Raw genomic sequence first — 13,575 nt, 5'->3', positions numbered from 1 at the left:
AAGGGCCAGGCGTGGTAGCTCATCCCTGTAATACCAGCACTTTGGGAGACCGAGAGAGGAGGATCACTTGAGGCCAGGAGTTTGAGACCAGTCTGGACAACACGGTGAAACCCCATCTCTACTAGAATACAAAAATTACCCAGGTGTGGTGTTGCACACCTGTGGTCCCAGCTACTCGGGAGGCTGAGGCACGAGAATTGCTTGAACCCAGGAGGCAGAGGTTGCAGTGAGCCAAGATCGGGCCACTGCACTCCAATCTGGGTGACAGAGTGAGACTCTGTCTCAAAAAAAAAAAAAATTGAAATTGAAAAGGCTCCCACTGGCCAAAGATGGGACAATGTGAACATCAAAATGGCAAATGACTGCAAAGAATTGAAACACATTAAAGTGGTTAAAATCCATGTTTACAGTAATACTAAAGTGAAGACCTCACTGATCACCTCTGGAGAATGGTCAGAAACAAACCCATTCTGAAAACTAGTAAATATCTTGACTTTTGTGTGCAGATTGTACATCAGGGTAGCCAGTTGATGAAAGAGAATTATTTGTGAATAATAAAGCTAACATATGCAGAAAAAGGGATGGAATTCGGGCCGGGCGCCGTGGCTCACGCCTGTAATCCCAGCACTTTGGGAGGCCGAGGAGGGTGGATCACAAGGTCAAGAGATCGAGACCATCCTGGTCAACATGGTAAAACCCCATCTCTACTAAAAATACAAAAAATTAGCTGGGCACAGTGGCGCATGCCTGTAATCCCAGCTACTCAGGAGGCTGAGGCAGGAGAATTGCCTGAACCCAGGAGGCGGAGGTTGCGGTGAGCCGAGATCGTGCCATTGCACTCCAGCCTGGGTAACAAGAGCGAAACTCCGTCTCAAAAATAAAAGGATGAAATTCAATTATCACTGTTTTGTACCTTCTAAAAAATAATGGATCCAGGCAACAATCATCAGTGGCTGATAAACTATTAGATGAAAGGCTGATGGCGAACTTTGCTAGGAGAGGGATACAGCTGATAACACCTGAACCCACTGAAAAATTGTAATGCCATGGAAATAGAGACAGGCTGATTGCATTGGCTCCTAATGAGATGCAACAGGAAGACATATACAACATCACCTGTGATAAAGAGAAGTTGAGGACAGGAGTGGTGGCACGCACCCGTAGTCCCAGTTACTCAGAAGGCTAAGGCGGGGGAATTGCTTGAACCCGGGAGGTGGAGGTCGCAGTGAAATGAGATTGCGCCACTGCACTCCAGCCTGGGTGACAGAGAGACTCCATCTCAAAAAAAAAAAAAAAAAAAGGAATTGAACCTGAATCAAATCAAGAATCTAGCTCTAGCTAGCACTTTACACGGGAAATGAAGAAACGTGTTAAATAACACAATGTGGATGCAACAAGGAAAATGCAGAACGTGGGAAGCTGTGTAAGATAAATGACCCGGTTTCTTCATTACATACATGGAAAGGAGAAAAGAGGAAAGGGGAACCCGTAGACTAAAATCAAACAGACGCAGCAAACCAAAAGTGGATTGTTTGGATGTTCATTCAAACAAATCAACGATTAAAAAATTTTAAATAAAACGACAGTGTGTGGCTGGGTGCAGTGGCTCACGTCTGTAATCCCAGCACTTTGGAAGGCCAAGGCTGGCAGATCACAAGGGCAGGAGTTCCTAACCATCCTGGCCAACATAGTGAAACCCCATCTCTACTAAAAATACAAAAATTAGCCAGGCGTGGTGGCACATGCCTGTAATCCCAACTATGCGGGCGGCTAAGGCAGGAGAATCACTTGAGCCCAGGAGGCAAAGGTTGCAGTGAGCCAAGATCGTGCCACTGCACTCCAGCCTGGGTGACAGAGTAGGACTGTCTCAGTGGGGGTTGGGGGAGAGGGGTGGCAAAGAAACTCCTAGCTGGACAAGGTGGCTCACGCCTGTAATCCCAGTACATGAGAAGCTGAGGAGAGCAGATCACCTGAGGTCAGGAGTTCAAGACCAGCCTGGCCAGCATGATGAAACCCCATCTCTACTAAAAATACAAAAACTAGCAGGACATGATGGTGGGTGCCTGTAATCCCTGCTACTCAAAGGCTAAGATGGGAGAATTGTGTCACTGCACTGCAGCCTGGGCAACAAAGCAAGGTTCCATCTCAAAAAACAAAAACAAAAACAAAAAAACCTCCTGCAACTTGAGCAAAAACCCGAAAAACTCAAATGATGGGCAAAGGACCTGAGTAGACAGTTTTCAAGTGAAGACATCCAAATGGCCGACAGCCAGTACAAGTGGCCAGTGTAAAGGTGTGGGATATCACTAATCCTCAGAAAAATGCAGATGCAAACCACAGTTAGACATTACCTTGTACTCGTTAGGATGGTGATTATCAAAAGAACAAGAGAGTTAACAAGTGTCGTGGGAATGTGGAGAAAAAGGAACCCTTGTACACTGTTGGTGGGAATGTAAATTGGGGCAGCCACTATGGAAAACAGTATTGAACCATCCTCAAACAATTAAAATGGAACCACCAGTATGATCCAACAGCCCCACCTCTGGATGTATCCAAACGGAATTGAAATCTGTTATCCGGAAGAAATATCTGCACTCACGTTCACTGTAGCGTTATTCACAATACTCAGACTTTAAAGCAACCCCAATGTCCGTTAACAGATGTGTGGGAAAAGGAAATTGGGTACCTGTATGCAATGAAATTTTTTTGAGACAGAGTTTCACTCTGGTTGCCCAGGCTGGAGTGCAGTGGTGCTATCTTGGCTCACCGCAACCTCTGCCTCCCGGGTTCAAATGATTCTCCTGCCTCAGCCTCCCAAGTAGCTGGGATTACAGGCATGTGCCACCCTGCCCAGATGGGGTTCCTCCATGTTGGTCAGACTGGTCTCAAACTCCTGACCTCAGGTGATCCGCCTGCCTCGGCCTCCCAAAGTGTTGGGATTACAGGTGTGAGTCACCACGCCTGGCCACAATGGAATATTATTCAGCTTAAAAAAGAGGGAGTTCCTGGCCAGACGTGGTGGCTCACATGTGTAATCCCAGCACTTTGGGAGGCTGAGGCAGCCGGATCACAAGGTCAAGAGTTTGAGACCAGCCTGGCCAATATGGTGAAACTCAGTCTCTGCCAAAAATACAAATAATTAGCTGGGCATGGTGGTGGGCACCTATAGTCCCAGCTACTTGGGAGGCTGAGGCAGGAGAATCACTTAAACCCGGAAGGCAGAGGTTGCAGTGAACTGAGATCGTGCCACTGCACTCCAGCTGGAGTGACAGAGTGAGACTCCATCTCAAAAAAAAAAAGAGGGAGATCCTGCCATCTGCAACACTGTAGATGAACCCAGAGGACGTGATAAAGTTAAAGAAGCCGGGCATGGAGGAGGGAATACTATCATTTACATGATGAATCTAAACTAGCCAGAGTCACAGAAGCCGAGATTGGAATGGTGGATGCCATTCTGAGGCGCTGAAGGGAAGGGGAGATAGGGAGGTATTAGTCAAAGACACAAAATGTTTGCTATACGAGACGAATGTGTCCTGGAGATCTTCCTGTAGTGTTGCGCTTATGGTTAACAATATGGTATTGTGCGCCTAAACTTTTGCCAGGAAGGTAGATCTTCTGATAAGTGTCCTTATCACAAAAATAATAATAGCCAGGTTCAGTGAGGCTGAGGCAGGGGAATCACTTAAACCTGGGAGGCAGAGGTTGCAGTAAGCTGAGATCTCACCACTGCCCTCCAGCTTGGGCAACAGAGCAAGACTCTGTCTCAAAAAAAAATAATAATAATAAATAAAAAGGCTAGAGGAAACTTCTGGAGATAATAGGTTTATGGCATAGATTGTGGTGATGGTTTCACAGTGATACCTGCAAACTCATCAAGTTGTATATATTAAATATGTACCAGCTTTTATGTCGTTGGTTTCTCAATAAAGTGGTTAGAAAAACAAAACAAAACTTAAGCCAAGGTGTACATAAAAATAGCCAGAGAACAGCTGTGTAATAGCACATCAAGGTCATTAATGTTTGCCAAGTGTTGGCTCTGTAGCTCCTATGGAGGATTTCAGAGGAGGATCTGACATACATGTTCCAGCCCTAAGGAGTTTTTTGTTTTTGTTTTTTTCTGGAGACAGAGTTTCACTCTGTTGCCAAGGCTGGAGTGCAATGGCATGATCTCAGCTCACCACGACCTCCGCCTCCCAGGTTCAAGTGATTCTACTGCCTCAGCCTCCCTGCCTCAACACCCACCACCATACCCAGCTAATGTTTGTATTTTCAGTAGAGACAGGGTTTTTCCATGTTGGTCAGGCTGGTCTTGAACTCCCAACCTCAGGTGATATGCCTGCCTTGGCCTCCCAAAGTGTTGGGATTACAGGCATGTGCCACCAATGCCTGGCTAATTTTGTATTTTTAGTAGAAACAGGGTTTCTTCATGTTGGTCAGGCTGGTCTTGAACTTCTGACCTCAGGCGATCCACCCGCCTTGGCTTCCTAAAGTGCTGGGATTACAGGTATGAGCCCCTATAGGAGTTTTTAATCTAGCTAGGGTCACAAAAGATAAACACAATAGACAATTATACGGCAGTGTATATATTCTTTGTTTTCTTAAACACTGTCACAGAGGCATAAATATTCCCAGATGGGGAAGAGATCGATAATGCTCAAAGATAATCCATGAAATCCTCTCTCTCAATGGAGACCATAAAAAGCATGGAAGGTTGTTATTTACACATAGTGGAAAAGGCAAAATAATTGATCTCTCAGTCCATCTGGGAGCCTGAAAGTTTTAAGGAATATAAGAACAGACAATTCTAAAGCTACTGCTCCCTTTTTAGACATTGTTGAAACACTCTTTTGAGGGGTATTCCTTATTTGGAAGCCTTTTTTATTGAGATGGAGTTTCACTCTTATTGCCCAGGCCAGAGTGCAATGGTGTGATCTCGGCTCACTGCAACTTCTGCCTCCTGGGTTCAAGCAATTTTCCTGCCTTCCGAGTCGCTGGGATTGCAGGCATGTGCCACCACGCCTGGCTATTTTGTATTTTTAGTAGAGACGGGGTTTCTCCATGTTGGTCTGGCTGGTCTCCAACTCATGACCTCAGGTGATCCGTCCGCCTCGGCCTCCCAAAGTGCTGGGATTACAGGTGTGAGCCAACATGCCCAGCCTTCTTTCCTTTTTAAAAACTTTTTAACAGCACTTAAAAGTTTGTTTGTTTTTGAGACAGGGTCTCACTCTGTCACCGAGATCTGGCACAATCTCGGCTCACTGCAACCTCTGCCTCTGGGGTTCAAACAATTCTCCTGCCTCAGCCTCCTGAGTATCTGGGATTACAAGCACCCACCACCATGCCCAGCTAATTTTTATATTTTTAGTAGAGACAGGGTTTTGCCATGTTGGTCAGGCTGATCTCAAACTCCTGACTCAGGTGATCTACCAACCTCAGCCTCCCAAAGTGCTGGGATTACAGGCGTGAGCCACTGCACCTGCCCTGACATTTTTTTTTTATTTTTAATTTAATTTTTTATTTTTCGAGGCAGGGTCTTACTCTGTTGCCAAGGCTAGAGTGCTACCACACCTGGCCAAAAAGCAAACAAAAAATTGGACTTAATAAAAATTTAAAACTTTTGTATACCAAAAGACACTATCAAGAAAGTGGAGAAAAAAAAACCGCACAGAATGGAAGAGTGTTTGCAAATTGTATACCTGATAAGAGTGTAGTAACCAGAACATACAAGAAACTCTTATAGCTCAACAATAAAAATACAACCTAATTACTTAAATGGGCAATGATTTTAATAGAGGCATCTACAAAGAAGATATGCAAATGGCCAATGAGCACATGAAAAGAGACTCAACATCATTGGTCATTAGGGAAATGCAAATCAAAACCACAAGATATCACTTCCTACTCTAGGATGCTTAAACAAATTTTTTTGAGATAGAGTTTTGCTCTTGTTGCCCAAGCTGGAGTGCAATGGCGTGTTCCTGGCTCACTGCAACCTCCGCCTCCCAGGTTCAAGCAATTCTCCTGTCTCAGCCTCCCAAGTAGCTGGGGTTACAGGCATGTATTACATCACCATACCCAGCTAAGTTTTGTATTTTTAGTAGAGATGGGTTTTGTCATGTTGGCCAAGCTGGTCTCAAACTCCTGACCTCAAGTGATCCACCCTCCTCGGCCTCCCAAAGTGCTGGGAATACAGGCATGAGCCACCGCGCCCAGCCCAATTTTCTTATTTTTGGTGGAGATAGGGTTTCTTCATGTTGATCAGGCTGATCTCAAACTCTTGACCTCAGGTGGTTCACCCGCCTCGGCCTCCCAAAGTGCTGATGTTATAGGCATGAGCCGCTGCACCCAGCCAGCATCAGTTTTAAAATTTAGTTTAGTTTTTTTGAAATGGGGTTTCGCTCTTCTTGCCCAGTCTGGGGTGCAATGGTGCTATCTCCCTCACTGCAAACTCCACTTCCTGGGTTCAAGCAATTTTTGTGCCTCAATCTCCCGAGTAACTGAAATTACAGGTGCCAGCCACCATGCCCTACGAATTTTTTGTATTTTTAGTAGAGATTGGGTTTGGCCATGTTGGCCAGGCTTGTCTCAAACTCCTGACCTCAGGTGATCCGCCCACCTTGGCCTCCCAAAATGCTGGGATTACAGGTGTGAGCCACCATACCGGGCCAATGCTGAAAAGTTTTAATACTGGTGTCCGTGTGACAAGCCTTAGCGTAATTGCAGGATTGTGTCCAGTGATGTGTCATTTTACAAAGCCCACAATAGATGGCAGATTTCAAATAGGATTTTCTGGGTCACAAATTAATTAGGAAAATAAGGCCAGTCAGCTAATTTTATACTTTTATCAGAGATGGGGGTTTCACCATGTTGGTCAAGCTGGTCTCGAACTCCTGACCTCAGGCAATCCACCTGCGTTGGCCTCCCAAAGTGCTGGGATTACAGGCACAAGCCACCACATCTGGCCGGATCCCTAAAATTAAAAAGGTAGGCAGTATGGTTCTCATACTTTAGAATTTTTTTTTAAAAGGCAGTAGCAAGTGTTAGTAAAGATGTGGGGACATCAGAACCCTGTGTGTTGCTGGTGGGAATGTAAAATCGCAGCCCCTGTAGAAAACAGTTTGTCAGTTCCTCAAAAGGTAAACATAGAGTTACCATATGTCCTGAGCCTCTCCTAGGTATAACCTCAGGAGAATTGAGAACATAATCTAATGAGTTGAATTTTGTACCCTTCAAAATGTGTATGGAGAAGACCTAACCCCTAGGACCTCAGAATGTGGCCTGATTTGGAACTAGGATCATTGCCGATGTGATTTGTTAAGCTGAAGTCAGCTCCTCTTTCCCTAAGCAGCCCGAGATAATCTGTGGAAATGGTTCACTATTCACTCGACCCGGAGAACCCCATAAAATCATACAAATCAAGAGGTTCAAATCACGGTGTTCACTTTAAGAACACTCATGACACTTCCCAGGCCATTGAGGGTATGCAGATACGAAAAGCCACGAAGTATCTGAAAGATGTCACTTTACAGAAACAGTGCGTACCCTTCCGACGTTACAATGGCGGAGTTGGCAGGTGTGCCCTGGCCAAGCAGTGGTCTGGACACAAGGTCGGTGGCCCAAAAAGAGTGCTAAATTTTTGCTGCACATGCTTAAAAATGCAGAGAGCAATGCAGAACTTAAGGAGTTAGATGTAGACTCTCTGGTCATTGAGCAGATACAAATGAACAGAGCGCCTAAGACGCGCCGCCAGACCTGCACAGCTCACGGTCGGATTAACCCACGTGAGCACTCTCCCTGCCACACTGAGATGATCCTTACTGAAATGGAACGCACTGTTCCTAAACCAGAAGAGGAGGTACCCAGAAGGAAAAGATATCCCAGAAGAAACTGAAGAAACAAAAACTTACGACACAAGAGTAAATTCAGCATTAAAATAAATGCAATTAAAAGTAAAAAAAAAAAAAAAAAAAAAAGATGAAGTCATACTGGAGTGGAGTGGGAGTCTTATCCGTTGTAACTGATGTCCTCATAAAACGGGGGACATTTGGACAGAGACAGCACACAGGGAGAATGGCCTGGAAACATGAAGGCAGAGATAGGGGTGATGCATCCACAAGCCAAGGAACCCCAGGGGGTGCCGGCAACCACCAGCAGCTAGGGGAGAGGCATGGATCAGATTCTCCCTCCCAGCCTCAGAAAGAACCCACCCTGCCAACACCTTGGTCTCAGACATCTAGTCTCCAGAATTGTGAAATGATCAATTTCCCTTGTTTAAGCCGCTCAGTGTATGGTACTTTGTGATGGCAGCTCCAGGGAACTAATACACGTGTCCCTGTAAACACTCACATAAATAGCCAAAAGTAGGAATGGTCCAAATGTCCATCATCTGATGAATGGATAAATGAGATGTGGTCCATCCATACAATGGAATATCATTCAGCAATAAGAAGGAATAGAGATCTGATGCCTGCTACAACATGAATGAATCTCAAAAGCATGCCAAGCAAAAGAAGTCAGACACAAAGACCATATATTGTATGATTCCATTTATATGAAATGTCCATTTATATGAAAAGTCACAAAGATAGAAATAGATGAGTTGTTGCTAGGTGCTGGGGGAGGAGGAGAATAGGGAGTGACTGATAATAGGTGTGGGGTTTCTTTGGTAGGTGATAAAAATGGAATTATACAGTGATGATGGTTGTACAACCTTGTGAACATACTAAAGATCACTGAATTGTACCCTTTTCTTTTTTCTGTTTTTTTCTTTCTTTTTTTTTTTTTTTTTTCTTATGGGACAGAGCCTCGCTCTGTTGACCAGGCTGGAGTGCAGTGGCACAATCTCAGCTCACTGCAACCTCTGCCTCCCAAGTTCAAATGATTCTCTTGCCTCAGCCTCCCAAGTAGCTGGAACTACAGTCGTGTACCACCACGCCCAACTAATATTGTTGTATTTTTAGTAGAGACAGGGTTTCACTATGTGTGTCAGGCTAGTCTCGAACTGCTAACCTCAAAAGATCTGCCTGCCTTGGCCTCCCGAAGTGCTGTTCTTAACAGGCATGAGCCACTGCACCCAACCTGAATTGTACTCTTGAAAATGGTGACTTAGATATATGTGGATTATGTCAATTATATGTTTATTCCTTTTTTAAGAACAGAAAAATAAAATAGTAATGCAAGTCACAGAGGCAGACTTAAAAACCAAAAGGAATCTGGCTATTTATGGTATCTGGGAATAAAACGATTCAGTTTGATGGGAAATAATATTTTTAAATCCCAGTGAGTTCATTTTAAGTTCAGTTACAAGTAAAATGCTTAACAATGAGTTCAGTCTTCAGTCAACATTAAATCTCTTCTATCAGTCATGTTTTATGATGTCTCATAACAATCTAAGCATATTTTACAATTTTAACAGTCTCAAAGCTTACATTTTAGAGGGGCAATAAAACCATTTCCATCAAGTCTCGTTTTTCTATATAGAACGGCAAGAAACCTGGAAATCTTCCACTTACTACCGACCAGAACAAGTTTGCGTTTATTTTTATTTTATTTTATTTTTGAGACAGAGTCTCACTCTATCAGCCAGGCTGGAGTGCAATGGTGTGATCTTGGCTCACTGCAACCTCTACCTCCCATGTTCCAGCGATTCTCCTGTCTCAGCCTCCCAAGTAGCTGGGATTACAGGAGTGCACCACCACACCTGGCCAATTTTTGTATTTTTAGTAGAGACAGGGTTTTATCATATTGGCTAGGTTGGTCTTGAACTCCTAACCTCAAGTGATTCACCCACTTCAGCCTCCCTGGGATTATAGGTATGAGCCACCACACTTAGCCCTTTTAAAAAATTTTTTCAAAAATAGAGACAGGGGTCTCACTATGTTGCCCAGGCTGGTCTTGACTTCCTGAGATCAAGCAATCCTTCCATCTCGGTCTTCCAAAGTGCTCATAGGCATGAGCCACTACACCAGGCCCAGAACAAATTTTAATGTGGTATAAGCATGTGTTTTAAACCACTTTGGTGGCTCCATGGCTCATAAACATCCTATATATTTCCTTTCTCTTATCAATAAAGAGAGGTGATTTATCACATAGAGCCTGGCCAAAGTTGTTAACCGTCCAAAATATTTGCTTCACAGTTGCTCTTGAATTAAGCCGGATCCTGTAAAGGCAGATTCACATTTGTTATTTCATTTTCACTTTTATTTAATTTATTGTTTGTTTGTCTATTTGTTTTACAACAGCGTCTCACTCTGTCACCCAGACTGGAGTGCAGTGATGTGATCTCAGCTCACTGCAACCTCCGCCTCTTAGGTTCAGGTGATTCTCCTGCCTCAGCCTACTGAGTAGCTGGGACTATAGGCACGCACCACCACACCTGGCTAATTTTTGTATTTTTAGTAGGGATGGGGTTTCATCATGTTGGCCAGGCTGGTCTTGAACTCCTGACCTGGTGATCTGCCCACCTCAGTCTCCTAAAATGCTGGGATTACAGGCATGAGCCGTCACACCCAGCCAAGTCTCACCATGTTGACTAGGCCGGTCTTAAACTCCTGGGCTCAGGCGATCTTCCTGCCTTAGTCTCCCAAAGTGCTGGGACTTAGAGATGTGAGCCAGCATGCCCAGCCAAGGCCTGTGTTTTTGTATCACATGTCCCACCTGTTCTCCATCACTGGCCATGACTTATTTGGACAGGGATAGGCACTTGACCTGGAGAAGATCAAATGATTGACTGGTCAGAAGTCCACAGGGTAGCCTCGCACAACAGGCTCTCTCTGATGGTGGTGATGGATGTACAATATTGTGAAGGTGCTACATGCCACTGCATTGTTCACTTTAAAATTGTAACAGGCTGGGCGTGGTGGCGCATGCCTGTGATCTCAGCACTTTGGGATGCCAAGGTGGGAGAATTGCTTGAGGTCAGGAGTTTGAGACCAGCCTGGGTAATAGAGCGAGACCCCATCTCTATTATAATAATAATAAACAATAGAAAATTGTTACAATGGTAAATGTGAAGTTATGTGTATTTTACCATAATTTTTAAAAATTAAAAGAACAAGACAAAAATTGCCAAAAAAAAAAATACAGGTACCCAGTAAATGTTGTAGCAGATATAAAGCATAAATTATATGACAAAACTATTAAGATTTTAATAGCCAGTCTGGGCAATATAGTGAGATCTGGTCTCTACAGAAAAGTTCTTTATAAAGTTAGCCCTGTGTGGTGGCCCAGGTCTGTGGCCCAGCTCCTTGTGAGGCTGAGGTGGGAGAATGAAATGAGCCTGACAGGTGGGGGCTGCAGTGAACCGTGATCATGCCACCCACTGCACTCCAGCCTGGGCAACAGAGGCAGATCCTATCTTTATAAAAAAAAAAAGAAGTAGAAGATGAAGAGAACAAGAGGAACGAGAAGGAAGGAAGGGAGGGAGGGAGAGAAGGAAGAAAGTCAGTAGTCATGGTGAAGTCGAGATGAAACTTACTCCATTTCCTCTGTCTGCATTTCCTCATCTGGAAATAAAAATTCTACCTGCTGGTGGGAGAAATTGCTACTGCCCACCCGACATCAGGGCTTCCCTTGTACTTCGCTGGTGGTAGTGGCCATTGAGATGCAGGGGAAGGTTGTCAGGGCTTCAGGAAAATCCCTCTTCCGCCCCTCACCTCTTCCTCACACCCCCTCACTAGACTAGAGGCTGGGTGGCAGCCCTCCGGCTGGCATATCAGGTCATAATGCAAATGGAAAGATGGAAACTTGGGACTAAATCTGGCCAGCATAAGACAGAAACAGCCTGGAAACTGACGACCAGGAGATCTCCAGCAGCCTTGGACTGCTCACCTCCAGACACCATGAACGAATGAAGGAAATACACCTCTTAGGTCTAAGCCACTGTGATTTCTCGTCTCTGTTACTTGCAGTTTTGTGCAATTCTCAACTGATAAACTTTCTCTTAAGTGTATGATGACAATGAAACAAGATGATGATTATAAAATGTGTCAATGCGCCATTGCACCAAAAGTCCTTCGGGTAGTATTGTTTCTTGTCTCTGAGCAAAGCAATCAAATACTTTTTACAACTTCACCATAATCACAAATCATTTATTCAGGGAATATTTTAAAATATCTATAAGCCAGGTGCCGTGGCTCACACCTGTAATCCCAGCACTTTGGGAGGCCCAGGAGTGGGGATCACCTGAGGTCAGGAGTTTGAGACCAGCCTGGCCAACATGGTGAAATCCCTTCTCCACTAAAAATAAAAAAAATTAGCTGGGTGTGGCGTCATGCGCCTGTAGTCCCAGCTACTCAGGAGGCTGAGGCAGGGGAATCACCTGAACCTGGGAGATGAAGGTTGCAGTGAGCTGAGATCGCACCATTGCACTCTAGCCTGGGTGACAAGAGCAAAACTCCATCTCAAAAAATAAAAAACATAATAAAGTATCTACAGAGTTACCAAATATATTTGTCTCCCAAAGGCACTTATTGCTAATGTTCTGCCAATATTAGAACACACTGGGATCAAATGAAAAATTACCCAAAAAAACCTAATTGTTTTCCAAATTAGGTTGATTTTATTTCCCGGGTGAACTTGAGTGGTGTTGGGAAATTGTGATCTCAATGTGCCAATTTCCTACAGGAAAATAAGACCTCAAAACCTCTCCAAAAGTCACTTGATCTTACTTATGAGAGGCACAACAAAATGGATACTTTTCACTCCGAATTCTCCTATGTTTTACATTACAAAATCAATATATTTTGGAGGAAGAAGATTTCAAACTTCAGTCCTCCCAAAGGCACTGTCGACGCAGGGGGTGGGGTGAGGGTGAAGAAAAGGGCTGGCGATGAGGTGTGGCTCACTCAGAGTAGGCCTGGCCCTTGCCCCGCCATGGAACAGCGTTCAGTGCCTGTCAGTTGTGACACCAGTCATCCCAATGCACAGCCCTTGAAGATGGTCAAGGCCGGGTGGGTTCCCAAGGTCAGGAGAATTTACCAAGAGAGGAAAGAAACAAACGTGTAAGTTTACCTGCAACAAAGAAAGTCTTCATTCCCGCCCCATCAGGATAGGATATATTTCCTTTTTTCATTGTTCTTGTTTTTTTGAGACAGAGTTTTTCTCTTGTTGCCTGGTTTGGAGTGCACTGGCGTGATCTTGGCTCACCACAACCTCTGCCTCCCAGGTTCAAGCGATTCTCCTGCCTCAGCCTCCCGAATAGCTGGGATTACAGGCATGTGCCACCACGCCCGGCTAATTTTGTATTTTTAATAGAGACGGGGTTTCTCCATGTTGGTCAGGCTGGTCTGGAACTCCCAACCTCAGGTGATCTGCCCACCTCAGCCTCCCAAAGTGCTGGATTATAGGCGTGAGCCACCACGCCATGCCAGGATATATTTTCAACAGGATTCCTTTGGTAAAGCATGTTGCAGGGCTCAGGGGATGCTACAATCAGGATTGTAGCATTCACATCTGTACCTTATAAAGGGCTTACTCTCCAAGTCATTAAAAAGACACTCAAACACACACTTGAAGTTAGTTAGCATATGTACGAAATGTATTTTCTTAGTAGTTTCTAGAGTTTCAGCCAAAAGC

The 13,575-nt window shown here is 44.5% G+C and overlaps 1 protein-coding gene and 1 pseudogene across 4 annotated transcripts in view; one reads left to right on the top strand and one right to left on the bottom strand.

Moving 5' to 3' along the window:
- SVOPL (SVOP like) overlaps positions 1–13,575 on the bottom strand; it is a 127,841-nt gene that overhangs the window by 113,101 nt on the left and 1,165 nt on the right. The window lies entirely within an intron of this gene.
- LOC144578287 (large ribosomal subunit protein uL22 pseudogene) lies at positions 7,272–8,008 on the top strand (annotated as a pseudogene).

Source organism: Callithrix jacchus, chromosome 11 (genome assembly GCF_049354715.1).
Source record: "Callithrix jacchus isolate 240 chromosome 11, calJac240_pri, whole genome shotgun sequence".
Lineage (NCBI taxonomy): Eukaryota > Metazoa > Chordata > Mammalia > Primates > Cebidae > Callithrix > Callithrix jacchus.
This window is presented reverse-complemented; position numbering and strand designations above follow the sequence as displayed.